This window comes from Dendrobates tinctorius, unplaced genomic scaffold (assembly GCF_039654945.1).
Source record: "Dendrobates tinctorius isolate UK_male_01 unplaced genomic scaffold, ASM3965494v1 ptg000124l, whole genome shotgun sequence".
Classification (NCBI taxonomy): domain Eukaryota; kingdom Metazoa; phylum Chordata; class Amphibia; order Anura; family Dendrobatidae; genus Dendrobates; species Dendrobates tinctorius.
The window spans coordinates 168734-182772 of record NW_027361792.1 but is presented as its reverse complement, the minus strand read 5'-3'; the positions used below and the strand labels follow the sequence as shown (position 1 = coordinate 182772).

Genomic DNA, 14039 nt, shown 5'->3' with positions numbered 1-14039 from the left:
AGGACGATGTCACTGCACCCACAGGTGAAGCCGATAGCTCTGTGGGACCCAAACGACTGCTATGTATGTGGGGTCCTCCAATTCGCCCGACAGGAGACTGGCAGCGCTGACGGTACAAGGACAGTCATAGGAGTCAGTGGAGCCATTTAACCCATTCCAGAAGTAGGATGGGGTCTCCATGTATGGAGCGGGCTCAGAAGATATGGCTCTGATCTGCGGTGCGCCATATAAATGCTGCTGTCAATCACCAGCATGGTGTGACCTCACTGGCCGCCATCGTCCCCTGAATGTCTGATCTATACGAGTATCCAATCCTCAGGGTAAACAGAAAAAAAAAAAATCCAACATGAAATCAATCGACATGTTATCAATAAAACCATCAGCTCACCTCGCGAAAAAACAAGCCCCAACGCGGCTCCACCGACAGAACAATGGCAGCGCAAAGACTAGTTACAAATTTCCACTATTTTTTACCATTGAAAAACCCAAAGAAATAAAACCGTATAACCCGTGGTGACTGCACTGACCTGGAGAATCCGGGTGCAGCAAAACACAAACTAAACCCAAAGAACATTAGTGCAGCTGCATTTTTTTCCCCCCATCGTATTTTCAGTACATTACATGGTAATATGAACAGTGTCATCGAAAGTACAACTTGTCCTGCGAATGACACGCCCTTGTACACCGATGGGGACAAATAAGTCATGGATTTTGGGAAAAAAATAAATAAAAACTGGCAGTGCCAAGAAGGGGTTAAGTCTCTGATTGGTTTCTGACATAAAGCAGACAATTCCACATCCTCTTATGGTTAGAATGTCCAGGCCTCCCGCAAGGAAACTCTGCCCATTTGTGTCCCAGATCTGTGGGGTCTCAGAGAAGACCCTCAACAATGACGAAATCCTGGCACACCCACGGCATTCACAGATCAGCCGTCAGAATGAAGGATGGTAAAATCCCTTTAAGACGTCCAATTTTCCCTTTTGCGGAGGCCACAGATGAGTGACGGCGCCTTTATTAACAGCTCTGTGCAGGCGGCGGAATTATAATTAATCCGTTAGGAAGAGGGATAACGGCCGCACAAGGAAAATGGTGAAGCCGGACGGCGCCAGAGGCCAAACACCAATGTCGCTTGTAGCCACAGAATTCGCAATCAACGATGAAATCCTGCACAATGTCACGCTGAGCCTTTATTAACAGCTCTGTGCAGGCGGCGGAATTATAATTAATCCGTTAGGAAGAGGGATAACGGCCGCACAAGGAAAATGGTGAAGCCGGACGGCGCCAGAGGCCAAACACCAATGTCGCTTGTAGCCACAGAATTCGCAATCAACGATGAAATCCTGCACAATGTCACGCTGAGCAACCCCGTCATTGGACCGGTCACAACAATCACCACCAACAGGGAGAGGAGACGCTGTGACTCCTCCGGAGCCTCTGCAGTGAGGCGCCCGCAGACACCCCTCTGTGTGACGGCATGGAAACAGCGAGCTCAGATCATTCACAGGAAACTCTACCGGCATCCAGATCACATGAGTGACGGGCGCTCACAATCAGGGAACACACAGGACAAGCGATGACTTCCTGATCGCTGGAGCCCCGACCACCTGCAGGGCCGGGACTGGAGCTGTGCCCACGGCGTGAATGGAGGTGGAGCGTGCCCATCTCTGCTCCATCCACGTTGACAGCGCAGAGCAGCACTCAGGGGGCACATTCCACCTCCATAGTGTACACTGGCCCCATCTACCCTCAGGGGCGCGTGCGCGGCCACCATGGTCCCCCCCTCAGGGGCGCGTGCGCGGCCACCATGGTCCCTCCCTCAGGGGCGCGTGCGCGGCCACCATGGTCCCTCCCTCAGGGGCGCGTGCGCGGCCACCATGGTCCCTCCCTCAGGGGCGCGTGCGCGGCCACCATGGTCCCTCCCTCAGGGGCGCGTGCGCGGCCACCATGGTCCCTCCCTCAGGGGCGCGTGCGCGGCCACCATGGTCCCTCCCCTCAGGGGCGCGTGCGCGGCCACCATGGTCCCTCCCTCAGGGGCGCGTGCGCGGCCACCATGGTCCCTCCCCTCAGGGGCGCGTGCGCGGCCTCCACGGTCCCTCCCCTCAGGGGCGCGTGCGCGGCCTCCACGGTCCCTCCCCTCAGGGGCGCGTGCGCGGCCTCCACGGTCCCTCCCCTCAGGGGCGCGTGCGCGGCCTCCACGGTCCCTCCCCTCAGGGGCGCGTGCGCGGCCTCCACGGTCCCTCCCCTCAGGGGCGCGTGCGCAGCCTCCACGGTCCCTCCCCTCAGGGGCGCGTGCGCGGCCTCCATGGTCCCTCCCCTCAGGGGCGCGTGCGCGGCCTCCATGGTCCCTCCCCTCAGGGGCGCGTGCGCGGCCACCACGGTCCCCCCCTCAGGGGCGCGTACATAGAATTACTGGGGAAGCATATGCTCCCATCTCTCTCCCCCCATCGGGGGGGGCGTATGCAGACCCCCCAGATATTAAGTATGCGGACGCATGCGGGCGATGACCCCGCGGTCTGCCCCGCTCCCCGGGCCTCTGCCCCGCCGTCTCCCCGGAGCCCACACCCCTCCCCGAGGCTGCAGAGCGCCGTTATCCCCGCCCGGGAGAGCAGAGGGTGGGGCGGCCGCTAGGATCCCGTTACCCGCCGCTTACGCAATCTTCCCGTCACCATCCCGGCCGCCGGGCTCAGTGTTCCCGCCCCGGCCGGTGAGCGGCCCCGACCTCCCCTCCGCCCTCCCGTCACTCACCGCTCGCAGCCTCCGGTCACACGCTCTTCTCGTCTTCTCTCTACGCGCAGAGAATCCAAAATGGCGGCACTTCCGGGAGGATCCACAGGCGGTCTCGGGGGCGGGGGGAGAGGGGGAAGCATGAGGCGACCAGTAATGGGCCGGACCACTGAGCCCTGGGGAGGGGGAGGTCACAGCAGGAGCGACAACAACGCGCTGAGCGCTAATATCATCAGACAGCGACTATGGCGCAGAGTGCGCGGGGATCGATAGTAATGGGCCGGGGTCCTCGCCTCAGGCAGGAATAGAGCGGGACTGCTGGGACTTATAGTGTTAGGATGATTCTGTACTAGAAATGTCCATAGCAACCAATCAGAGCTCAGCTGTGAGGTGTGAAGCGGCTCCGGAGCAATGAAAGCTGCGCTCTGATTGGTTGCACAGCGGGGTCCTGTGCTCAGGAATGGCGGCGGCGGCCGGAGCTCGGGCGGGGGATGTCAGGGGTCGGCCGCTCACCGTCACCGATCCCCTGTGCTGAAGAATCACTTCACCCCCTCCCGACCTAGGACATTCTGGTCGTGTAATGTGAGGTGTGTGGCGATCCCCTGCGTTGTTACGTCCTGCTTAAAATTCTCTGTTCTCCAGAATAGTGGGATCTTTAATCCTATAGTTTACAGCTTGTTGCCAAGGTTACCGGCCACCTCTGCAGTCTCAGTGGTGGCTGAGCTTACAATGAGCGCAGCGCTTACAAGCTCTGTCCAATATAGTTCTGGAGCTCCCAGATCAGCCATCACTGCCTCCTCCAATGCCACCATGGTCCCTTCAATACCGCCCCGCGCCCCTCCGATGCCGACATGCGCCCCCCTCAGGGCTGTGGAGTCGGTACGCCAAACCTGCGACTCCGACTCCTCAATTTCCCTTCCACCGACTCCGACTCCCACATATATTGCTCATATTTAAGTGAATAATGTATTGTAGTACAATGTGAACATCAGACATTTAATCATTTCTATGATCCAATAATCAAGATATTTAGACAGAACATAATATCTATTTATTGGAATACAACTTTAGAACACAAAAAACTGTAATAAATAGTAAATATGTAATACACTGTATAATATCGATTACATACATATGGTACAGACCAAAAGTTTGGACACGCCTTCTCATTCAGAGTTTTCTTTCTTTTCATGACTATGAAAATTGTAGATTCACTCTGAAGGCATCAAAACTATGAATTACCACATGTGGAATTATATAATTAACAAAAAAGTGTGAAACAGCTGAAAATATGTCTTATATTCTAGGTTCTTCGCAGTAGCCACCTTTTGCTTTGATTACTGCTTTGCACACTCTTGATACAGGAAAGATGTATATCTTTGTACCGTGTTAGCCAGTAGATAGAAAAATATTCAGGATTGAGAGTCCTCAGTAGTTGATACCTTTTAATGGCTAACTGAAAAGATGGTAACACATTGCAAGCTTTCGAGACTACTCAGGTCTAGCCTGATGAAGAGACCTGAGTAGTCTCGAAAGCTTGCAATGTGTTACCATCTTTTCAGTTAGCCATTAAAAGGTATCAACTACTGAGGACTCTCAATCTTGCACACTCTTGGCATTCTCTTGATGAGCTTCAAGAGGTAGTCACCGGAAATGGTCTTACAACAGTCTTGAAGGAGTTCCCAGAGATGCTTAGCACTTGTTGGCCCTTTTGCCTTCACTCTGCGGTCCAGCTCACCCCAAACCATCTCGACTGGGTTCAGGTGTGGTGACTGTGGAGGCCAGGTCATCTGGTGTAGCACCCCATCACTCTCCTTCTTGGTCAGATAGCCCTTACACAGCCTGGAGGTGTGTTTGGGGTCATTGTCCTGTTGAAAAATAAATGATGGTCCAACTAAACACAAACCAGATGGAATAGCATGCCGCTGCAAGATGCTGTGGTAGCCATGCTGGTTCAGTATGCCTTCAGTTTTGAATAAATCCCCAACAGTGTCACCAGCAAAGCCCCCCCACACCATCACACCTCCTCCTCCATGCTTCACGGTGGGAACCAGGCGTGTAGAGTCCATCCGTTCACCTTTTCTGCGTCTCACAAAGACACGGTGGTTGGAACCAAAGATCTCAAATTTGGACTCATCAGACCAAAGCACAGATTTCCACTGGTCTAATGTCCATTCCTTGTGGTGTTTAGCCCAAACAAGTCTCTCCTGCTTGTTGCCTGTCCTTAGCAGTGGTTTCCTAGCAGCTATTTTACCATGAAGGCCTGCTGCACAAAGTCTCCTCTTAACAGTTGTTGTAGAGATGTGTCTGCTGCTAGAACTCTGTGTGGCATTGACCTGGTCTCTAATCTGAGCTGCTGTTAACCTGCGATTTCTGAGGCTGGTGACTCGGATGAACTTATCCTCCGCAGCAGAGGTGACTCTTGGTCTTCCTTTCCTGGGGCGGTCCTCATGTGAGCCAGTTTCTTTGTAGCGCTTGATGGTTTTTGCCACTGCACTTGGGGACACTTTCAAAGTTTTCCCAATTTTTCGGACTGACTAACCTTCATTTCTTAAAGTAATGATGGCCACTCGTTTTTCTCTACTCAGCTGCTTTTTTTCTTGCCATAATACAAATTCTAACAGTCTATTCAGTAGGACTATCACCTGTGTATCCACCTGACTTCAGCACAACACAACTGATGGTCCCAACCCCATTTATAAGGCGAGAAATCCCACTTATTAAACCTGACAGGGCACACCTGTGAAGTGAAAACCATTTCCGGTGACTACCTCTTGAAGCTCATCAACAGAATGCCAAGAGTGTGCAAAGCAGTAATCAAAGTAAAAGGTGGCTACTTTGAAGAACCTAGAATATAAGACATATTTTCAGTTGTTTCACACTTTTTTGTTAATTATATAATTCCACATGTGGTAACTCATAGTTTTGATGCCTTCAGAGTGAAGCTACCATTTTCATAGTCATGAAAATAAAGAAAACGCTTTGATTGAGGTGTGTCCAAACTTTTTGTCTGTACTGTGTGTATATATATATATATATATATATATACACACACACTATGACTTATCTCGGCTAAGATGCAGCCTAGATCCTCAGGCTACATTCACACTATGGGCGTAGCCAGAATCAAACCTAGGGGGGCAGAATCTCATACTGTTCCACACCTCAGCTGCTGCAGAACCTCATACTGCACACCCCTACACTTGAAAATAAAGCCTGCACCTTAAGAAGATGTGGTGATGAATGCAGTCTATTTATTCCAACTATCAGTTGATGTTACTGAAGACGAGCAATGCCTGTCCTGGGCGTCCTTTTGGGCAGCTATGAGGTGTCCCTGACTGGTGATAAAAAAAAGGAGTGTTAGTCTGTGTGCTACCCGGCTTTCGTTCTTTTTGGTACAGATATGGATAAATGGATATATAGATAGAGCAGATTTCTAATCTGCTTTTGATATTGAAAACATTATCTATGAGCTCAAAAACCTTTCAGGTGATGCGGTTTTTTAAAAAGCTGATCTGCTTTTGCAGCTGAAAAACGTATCCTCAAAAAACGCAGGAAAAACGCTGTGTGTGAATGTAGCCTTAGATCAGGAATAGAACAGCCATTTATAGGACATTTCATAACTTTCCCAAATTCCTATGAAAAAATATTCAGCATATTCTGCATTGAACTACTGTACCCAATTTATTATATATTTTAGGAGTCGGAGTCGGTCCATTTTATACCGACTCCACCAAAATGAGCACCAACTCCGACTCCACGACTCCGACTCCACAGCCCTGACCCCCCTGATGCCGCTCTGCACCCCTCTGATGTAACCATGTGCCCCTCCGATGCCGCCCCGTGCCTCTCTGATGCTGCCCTGAGCCCCTCCGATGCCATCCTGCACCCCTCCAATGCCGCCCTCTGCGCCCCTCCTATGCCGCCCCGTTCCCCTCCGATGCCGCCCCATGCCCCTCCGATGCCGCCCTGTGACCCTCTGATGCCGCCCTGCTCCCCCCTTTGATGCCACCGTGCGCCCCTCTGATGCAACCACGTGCCCCTCGGATGCCGCCCTGCTCCCCTCCGATGCCGCCCTGCGCCCCTCTGATGCAACCACGTGCCTCTCCGATGCCGCCCTGTGCCCCCCTGCACCCCTCTGATGCAACCACATGCCCCTCCGATGCCACCCTGCTTCCCTGTGATGCTGCCCCGCGCCCCTCCGATGCTGCTCTCTGCTGCCCTACTCCCATCCAATGCCGCCCTGTGCCCCTCCGATGCCACCCTGCCTCCCTCCGATGCCGCCCTGTCCCCTCCGATGCCGCCCTGCTCCCCTCCGATGCTGCCGTCCCCTCCGATGCCACCCTGCCTCCCTCCGATGCCGCCATCCCCTCCGATGCCGCCCTGCTCCCCTCCGATGCCGCCCCCCTCTGATGCTGCCCTGTGCCCCTCTGATGCTACCCCGTGCCCCTCTGATGCCGCCCCGTGCCTCTGTGATGCTGCCTTGAGCCCCTCCGATGCCGCCCCACATCCCTCTGATGCCGCCCTGCTCCCCTCCGATGCCATCCTGCTCCCCTTCGATGCCATCCTGTGCCCTTCCGATGCCGCCCTCTGCGCCCCTCCGATGCCGCCCTCTGTGCCCCTCCGATGCCGCCCCGTGCCCCTCTAATGCTGCCCTGCTCCCCTCCGATGCCGCCCTGCGCCCCTCTGATGCAACCACGTGCCCCTCGGATGCCGCCCTGTGCCCCTCTGATGCTACGGGGCTACTAGGAAGTGGGAGACCACTGTGACTACTAGGAAGTTAGAGAACACTGTGACTACTGGGAAGTGAGAGACCGCTGTGACTACTGGGAAATGAGAGACCGCTGTGACTACAAGGAAGTGGGAGACCGCTGCGACTACAAGGAAGTGAGAGACCGCTGTGTCTACTAGGAAGTGGGAGCCTGCTGTGACTACTAGGAAGTGAGAGACCACTGTGACTACTAGGAAGTGAGAGGGAAGTGGGAGACAGCTGTGACTACTCAGAAGTGGGAGACCGCTGTGAGTACTGGGAAGTGGGAGACCGCTGTGGGTACTGGGAAGTGGGAGACCGCTGTGGCTACTAGAAAGTGAGAGACCGCTGTGACTACTAGGAAGTGGGAGATCGCAGTGACTACTAGAAAGTGAGAGACCGCTGTGACTACTAGGAAGTGGGAGATTGCTGTGGCTACTAGGAAGTGGGAGACCGCTGTGGCTACTAGGAAATGAGACCGCTGTGGCTACTAGGAAATGAGAGACCGCTGTGGCTACTAGGAAGTGAGAGACCGCTGTTGCTACTAGGAAATGAGAGACCGCTGTGGCTACTAGGAAGTGAAAGACCGCTGTTGCTACTAGGAAGTGAGAGACCGCTGTTGCTACTAGGATGTGAGAGACCGCTGTTGCTACTAGGAAGTGAGACCGCTGTTACTACTAGGAAGTGGGAGACCGCTGTGCCTACTAGGAAGTGAGAGACCGCTGTAACTACTAGGAAGTGAGATACCGCTGTGACTACTGGGAAGTGGGAGACCGCTGTTACTACTAGGAAGTGAGAGATCGCTGTTACTACTAGGAAGTGAGAGACCGCTGTTACTTCTAGGAAGTGGGAGACCGCTGTGACTACTAGGAAGTAAGAGAACACTGTGACTACTAGGAAGTAAGAGAACACTGTGACTACTGGGAAATGAGAGACCGCTGTGACTACAAGGAAGTGGGAGACCGCTGTGACTACAAGGAAGTGGGAGATCGCTTTGTCTACTAGGAAGTGGGAGCCTGCTGTGACTACTAGGAAGTGAGAGGGAAGTGGGAGACAGCTGTGACTACTCAGAAGTGGGAGACCGCTGTGATTACTGGGCAGTGGGAGACCGCTGTGGCTACTAGAAAGTGAGAGACCGCTGTGACTACTAGGAAGTGGGAGATCGCTGTGGCTACTAGAAAGTGAGAGACCGCTGTGACTACTAGGAAGTGGGAGATCGCTGTGGCTACTAGGAAGTGGGAGACCGCTGTGGCTACTAGGAAATGAGAGACCGCTGTGGCTACTAGGAAATGAGAGACCGCTGTGGCTACTAGGAAGTGAGAGACCGCTGTGGCTACTAGGAAGTGAGAGACCGCTGTGGCTACTAGGAAGTGAAAGACCGCTGTTGCTACTAGGAAGTGAGAGACCGCTGTTGCTACTAGGAAGTGGGAGACCGCTGTTACTACTAGGAAGTGAGACCGCTGTTACTACTAGGAAGTGGGAGACCGCTGTGCCTACTAGGAAGTGAGAGACCGCTGTGACTACTGGGAAGTGGGAGACCGCTGTTACTACTAGGAAGTGAGAGATCGCTGTTACTACTAGGAAGTGAGAGACCGCTGTTACTTCTAGGAAGTGGGAGACCGCTGTGGGTACTAGGAAGTGGGAGACCGCTGTGACTACTAGGAAGTGGGAAACGGCTGTGACTACTAGGAAGTGGGAAACCACTGTGACTACTGGGAAGTGGGAGAACGCTGTGACTACTGGGAAGTGGGAAACCGCTGTGACTACTAGGAAGTGGGAAACCGCTGTGACTACTAGGAAGTGGGAGACCGCTGTGACTACTAGGAAGTGGGAAACCGCTGTGACTACTAGGAAGTGGGAAACCGCTGTGACTACTAGGAAGTGGGAGACCGCTGTGACTACTAGGAAGTGGGAAACCGCTGTGACTACTAGGAAGTGGGAGACCGCTGTGACTACTAGGAAGTGGGAAACCGCTGTGACTACTAGGATGTGGGAAACCGCTGTGACTACTAGGAAGTGAGAGACCGCTGTGACTACTAGGAAGTGGGAGACCGCTGTGACTACTAGGAAGTGGGAAACCGCTGTGACTACTAGGAAGTGGGAAACCGCTGTGACTACTAGGAAGTGGGAAACCGCTGTGACTACTAGGAAGTGAGAAACCGCTGTGACTACTAGGAAGTGGGAGACCGCTGTGACTACTGGGAAGTGGGAGACCACTGTGACTACTAGGAAGTGTGTATATTTGCATCCAGGAAGGCGGCACAGGTGAGCTATGCTGCTGTGATCCTCCCACCAGTTACTTTTCTGGTGCTGATGTGATAGTCTCAGGCCGGTACGGGGGCAGTTTTTCCGCACACCTCAGACCCTGCCGCCTCCGGCTCTCGCTGCCGGTGACTCGTGTTGCTGCCGCCGGCTGTGCACATAACGATCTGCCGGAGACGGGAGCTTTGTCATCGAGTCTTCGTATTGAGCCCCTGAATGGAGGGGGTCCGCCAGTTGCCATGGATCCGGGGAGCGCAGCACTAAAGCTGCTGCTTAATATAGAGAAGCAATTTAGCTTTCCAACTACTTGAGGAGGAAACCGCACAGATCGCTGCGGCGCCTCTTCCGCTGGAGTTTACTCCATGCGCTCACGAGAATCCTCTCGCCAAGACCTTAAGTGCCTTTTAGAGTTTTATTGATCGGAGGTGATTTTTTCACTTTCCTTCTAGTGCCGTTCTACTGAGATGAATGACATCGCGGGATTCATGCATCAGCCATTAAGGCAGAAAATGGGGCAATTATGGAGGAAAAGAGGATTTCTGAACTGTGCACCGAGAAATACATGTTCATAGAAACTCAGTACAGCATAGCAAAACCTATGCACCGTCCGAAATATTCAGAATAAACAGGGAGGCAGCACTGTCTGTGTCTATAATATGTATTTATGGACAGGGAGGCTGCACTGTCTGTGCCTATAATATGTATTTATGGACAGGGAGGCTGCACTGTCTGTGCCTATAATATGTATTTATGGACAGGGAGGCTGCACTGTCTGTGCCTATAATATGTATTTATGGACAGGGAAGCAGCACTATCTGTGCCTATAATATGTATTTATGGATAGGGAGGCAGCACTATCTGTGCCTATAATATGTATTTATGGATAGGGAGGCAGCACTATCTGTGTCTATAATATGTATTTATGGATAGGGAGGCTGCACTATCTGTGCCTATAATATGTATTTATGAATAGGGAGGCAGCACTATCTGTGTCTATAATATGTATTTATGGACAGGGAGGCTGCACTATCTGTGTCTATATGTATTTATGGACAGGGAGGCTGCACTGTCTGTGCCTATAATATGTATTTATGGACAGGGAGGCAGCACTATCTGTGCCTATAATATGTATTTATGGATAGGGAGGCAGCACTATCTGTGCCTATAATATGTATTTATGGATAGGGAGGCAGCACTATCTGTGCCTATAATATGTATTTATGGATAGGGAGGCAGCACTATCTGTGCCTATAATATGTATTTATGGACAGGGAGGCTGCACTGTCTGTGCCTATAATATGTATTTATGGACAGGGAGGCAGTACTATCTGTGCCTATAATATGTATTTATGGACAGGGAGGCTGCACTGTCTGTGCCTATAATATGTATTTGTGGACAGGGAGGCTGCACTGTCTGTGCCTATAATATGTATTTATGGACAGGGAGGCAGTACTATCTGTGCCTATAATATGTATTTATGGACAGGGAGGCTGCACTGTCTGTGCCTATAATATGTATTTGTGGACAGGGAGGCAGTACTATCTGTGCCTATAATATGTATTTATGGACAGGGAGACAGTACTATCTGTGCCTATAATATGTATTTATGGACAGGGAGGCAGTACTATCTGTGCCTATAATATGTATTTATAGACAGGGAGGCAGCACTATCTGTGCCTATAATATGTATTTATGGACAGGGAGGCAGCACTATCTGTGCCTATAATATGTATTTATGGACAGGGAGGCAGCACTAACTGTGCCTATAATATGTATTTATGGACAGGGAGGCAGCACTATCTGTGCCTATAATATGTATTTATGGATAGGGAGGCAGCACTATCTGTGCCTATAATATGTATTTATGGACAGGGAGGCAGTACTATCTGTGCCTATAATATGTATTTATGGACAGGGAGGCAGTACTATCTGTGCCTATAATATGTATTTATGGACAGGGAGGCAGCACTATCTGTGCCTATAATATGTATTTATGGACAGGGAGGCAGCACTATCTGTGCCTATAATATGTATTTATGGACAGGGAGGCAGCACTATCTGTGCCTATAATATGTATTTATGGACAGGGAGGCAGCACTATCTGTGCCTATAATATGTATTTATGGACAGGGAGGCAGTACTATCTGTGCCTATAATATGTATTTATGGACAGGGAGGCTGCACTGTCTGTGCCTGTAATATGTATTTGTGGACAGGGAGGCAGCACTATCTGTGCCTATAATATGTATTTATGGACAGGGAGGCATCACTATCTGTGCCTATAATATGTATTTATGGACAGGGAGGCAGCACTATCTGTGCCTATAATATGTATTTATGGACAGGGAGGCAGCACTATCTGTGCCTATAATACTGTATGTATTTATGGACAGGGAGGCAGCAGTATCTGTGCCTATAATATGTTTTTATGGACAGGGAGGCAGCACTATCTGTGCCTGTAATTTGTATTTATGTACAGGGAGGCAGCACTGTCTGTGCCTATAATTATGTATTTATGGACAGGGAGGCAGCACTATCTGTGCCTATAATATGCATTTATGAACAGTGAGGCAGCACTATCTGTGCCTATTATATGTATTTAAGGACAGGGAGGCAGCACTGTCTATGCCTATAATATGTATTTATGGACAGGGAGGCAGAACTATCTGTGCCTATATAATACATTATATATGGGCAGGAAGGCAGTACTATCTGTGCCTACATTATTTCTATATGGACATTGAGGCAGTACTATCTGTCTCATCATTATTGAATAATTTAATATTAGAGACAAGGATGCAGTACTATCTGCTTATATAAATTTCAAGAAGACATAGGCGGGCCGTGTAACCTGCTCTTACATTTGGGAACACAGAAGCAGTCCACTATGCCTACATCCACTGTGGCTATAGCTGCAGGGCTACGTCTACGGTCAGGATTGTAATACATGTAGCAAAGAAGATTATGTACAAGCAGACCCCATGAAATGTCCCAAAGCCAGAACGTATGGGGGGCTCCATGGTGGGGCCTGATAGGAGGGGGCTCCATGGTGGGGACTGATAGGAGGGGGCTCCATGGTGGGGAATGATAGGAGGGGGCTCCATGGTGGGGAATGATAGGAGGGGGCTCCATGGTGGGGAATGATAGGAGGGGGCTCCATGGTTGGGAATGATAGGAGGGGGATCCATGGTGGGGACTCATAGGAGGGGGCTCCATGGTGGGGAATGATAGGAGGGGGGATCCATGGTGGGGAATGATAGGAGGGGGCTCCATGATGTGGAATGATAGGGCGCTCCATGGTGTGGAATGATAGGAGGGGGCTCCATGGTGGGGACTGATAGGAGGGGGCTCCATGGTGGGGAATGATAGGAGGGGGGATCCATGGTGGGGAATGATAGGAGGGGGGATCCATGGTGGGGAATGATAGGAGGGGGCTCCATGATGTGGAATGATAGGGGGCTCCATGGTGTGGAATGATAGGAGGGGGCTCCATGGTGGGGACTGATAGGAGGGGACTCCATGATGGGGACTGATAGGAGGGGGCTCCATGGTGGGGACTTTTAGGAGGGGGCTCCATGGTGGGGACTGACAGGAGGGGCTCCATGGTGGGGACTGATAGGAGGGGGGTCCATGGTGGGGAATGATAGGAGGGGGCTCCATGATGGGGACTGATAGGAGGGGGGCTCCATGGTGGGGACTGATAGGAGGGGGCTCCATGGTGGGGAATGATAGGAGGGGCTCCATGGTGGGGAATGATAGGAGGGGGCTTCATGGTGGGGAATGATAGGAGGGGGCTCCATGGTGGGGACTGATAGTAGGGGCTCCATGGTGGGAACTGATGAGGGGGGTCCATGGTGGGGAATGATAGGAGGGGGCTCCATGGTGGGGAATGATAGGAGGGGGCTCCATGGTGGGGACTGATAGGAGGGGGGCTCCATGGTGGGGACTGATAGGAGGGGGGCTCCATGGTGGGGACTGATAGGAGGGGGGCTCCATGGTGGGGACTGACAGGAGGGGCTCCATGGTGGGGACTGATAGGAGAGGGCTCCATGGTGGGGAATGATAGGAGGGGGCTCCATGGTGGGGACTGATAGGAGGGGCTCCATGGTGGGGAATGATAGGAGAGGGGCTCCATGGTGGTGAATGATAGGAGGGGCTCCATGGTGGGGACTGATAGGAGAGGGCTCCATGGTGGGGAATGATAGGAGGGGCTCCATGGTGGGGACTGATAGGAGGGGACTCCATGGTGGGGACTGATAGGAGGGGGGATCCATGGTGGGGACTGATAGGAGAGGGCTCCAT

General features: G+C 52.1%; 1 protein-coding gene across 23 annotated transcripts in view; it reads right to left on the bottom strand.

The window, feature by feature from the left end:
- Positions 1–3021, bottom strand: part of CELF1 (CUGBP Elav-like family member 1) — a 30685-nt gene extending 27664 nt beyond the window's left edge. For 3 of the 23 annotated variants that reach the window (XM_073541579.1, XM_073541568.1, XM_073541581.1), the window contains exon 1: positions 2746–3020. The gene's annotated coding sequence lies outside the window, so the exon portion shown is untranslated. The other 20 variants (XM_073541583.1, XM_073541580.1, XM_073541569.1 and 17 more) reach the window with 11 other exon arrangements.
- Positions 3022–14039: the final 11018 nt, after the last annotated feature.